The following is a 2705-nucleotide window of genomic DNA, read 5'->3' as shown; positions in this document are numbered from 1 at the left end:
GCAGGTGATAAATAACAGGGCAGGAGAGATTCCCCAGATCACAAGGAGAGAAACAGGAGGGTTATAGTGATTGGTCTAGGTTAACAATCCCATAGTCAATGAGATTAGTCTGGTTCCAATCAGGAAAGCCTTGTATGATCGATATTAAACAGGAGAGTTAGAAACCCCTCCGGTTTAAGGAGTGACTTCTGTGCTGAGTGGGCCGCAGTCAGTGTTTTACTGCTGCTTTTTTTTTTGGGGGGGGAGGGAAGAGAAAGAAAGAAAGTTTATTAACTGTTTTGGACTCTGTTTTTGGCAATGGGCTCTGCATACTGGGGTGGATTTTATTTCTGACCACGTACTTTGTATACTGGAGTGGACTCTGTTCCTGGGAATGGACTCTACATTTTGAAGAGAACCGTTTATGGTAATGGACTGTGTACCAGAAGGGATTCTGTTTGTCAATAATTGACTCTGTTTTGTTGGTTGTTGGATTTATCGCCTGCACTGTCCTGTGTGTCAAACAGGATAGGCTCTCATAGAGGTGACCGGAAGGTGGGTCAGGGCAGACTGAGAGCTGGGAGGGGTGTATGGGGTGGGCTACCTTAGAAGGTGGGAGAGATGGGTGGATTTCTGGGTGGTGTCTGTATTCTATATGCTATTTCTTATCTGATTGGACTATCTTGTTTGTATGTATTTGTTCTCTGTTACTTTTGTGATGACTAAAGTGGGATTTGAGGCTTGTCTTCATTTCTCAAATGGTTGAACGGTGGGTTTGGGGTATGGCTTTGCTGCCCCTCCCCCTTGTAAATTGCTGTTATGCTGTATACAGCTATTTATGTTAACTGTAAGCTGTACTGTTTAATAAAATAAATATATACAACAAGAAAAATAACAACAGGAGATTAGAATGGCCTCTGTTAAAGGAACAAGTATAACCAGGGGACTTAGAATCTTAGTTAAAGAATAAATATAAGAAGGAGATTTAGAACTCTCTTAGTTCAGAAAAATATATAAGCAGGAGATTGGAGCCACCTCAGTTGAGGTTTGACCCCAAACTGCCTGGCCACAGCTGATGTTCTGTGTGCTAACAAATAAAGGGTGATTTGATTATAGGACCCAGCCTCTCTGCATTCGTTTCAAGGGGTTTGCCTAGAACATGGGCCAAATAGCCGCCTTCAGCGCTAAGATTCCATGATTATGGGTTGGAGCAGAGTGCTCAGGGCAGACAGTCTTGGGCTGAAAGGCTTTTATTCGCTGTCCTGAGTCCGAAACATGAAAGGATAACTAAATGTGTAAATATTTTCTTCAACTGGTTTGAGGGAGTGATTTTGATACATAGCTGAAACTGTCTTTCGATTCTCTAATGATGGCCAGAGGCATAACTCTTGCCTGTCATCAGCTTGCCTGAAGCTTGGGTAGTGTTGCAGATCTGTCCAACTTCAGCTGTCAGCTTTCCCCTTTTTAATGTGATTTATCTGGTTTAGTGGTAACATCACTCGCAGAAACCTTCGACTATTCATTCATCCACGTGTACAGATTTCACTAAAATACTCAGGCTCATTACCTACCTACAGGGAAAACAACAAGGTTACTGTAAACTTTACAAAACTCGATGTCATTGTTTCCCTGGGGTATTAAACAATGAGAGGCAAGCAATTTTCTGAGAGCATGATTAAGTTTGTTCATCTCAAAGAGAAATCATTTTAATTCAATTATCATTGGTAAGGAGTGTTACGACATGGTGAGGGAGGATGAATTGGGTCCTTGCTTTTTCACCCTCTTGGTCAGGCATAACATTCTTTATAGTATACAGCTTCATCATTCTTTGATTAAAACATCCCACTAACCAAAATTGAGGAACTTTTTGTCTGAGTGAAAGAAAGAGGAATTTTATTACTAAACCTCAAGAAAATAACATATGCAAGCATAGGTTAAAAACTTTTTTTAAAAAAAAGGTCTAGCACAGAAAGGAAGGTAATGAATAGGCAGCTTTTGAAAACCATCTTTTGAATCCTTGAGGTCTTCAGTTTTAAGCTGAGACTATGATTACTTAACTGAAACCTTGTACTATCAACAGTAACAATACTTATGGATATTCTTGATTTTGCAGTAATTATTTATTTCTCTGATTTACTTAACTACCAGATGCTGTTCATGGAAAGCCAGAGAGAAATGAGAGAGACTTCCAGTTCTGGTATTAAATCCATTTCCTTCTACCCCTCACACTCTCTCCTTACCCAAAAGTTGTTGGTTGAAATAATGTTCCTTTGTACACTCTTGTGCCCGGCTTCATTGTTTGCTTCCCAGGTTGAATAACTTGTCAGTGACTTCCATTCCAATATGTGACACTTCTAGAAAGGTATCAACCAAACTTCAGAGACAGATTTCAGAGACTTATTTCAGTCATTTTGATGAACTTCAGTTCCATCTGCACGTTATTCATTGACTTCATGAACTGGTTCAACCTATGGCTACATAAGCACTTCGGAGCTCTCAAGTCAGTGATTGTTCTTTTTTTTTGGGATCCTCTTTCCCCTGTGATGTTTCAAAGGTATTATAAGCTGGATGATAGCAGCCAAAAAACAAGGTTTCTTTTATTTTTATTCCTTCACAGGATCTGGACATTGCTGCTCATTCCTAATTGTCCTGAGGATAGTTCAAACCTTTAAAAAAACATTGCTATGGATCTTTATTTTAAATAAATTTTTTATTATTGTCTTATG

Source organism: Chiloscyllium punctatum, chromosome 46, assembly GCF_047496795.1.
Source record: "Chiloscyllium punctatum isolate Juve2018m chromosome 46, sChiPun1.3, whole genome shotgun sequence".
Lineage (NCBI taxonomy): Eukaryota > Metazoa > Chordata > Chondrichthyes > Orectolobiformes > Hemiscylliidae > Chiloscyllium > Chiloscyllium punctatum.
This window is presented reverse-complemented; position numbering follows the sequence as displayed.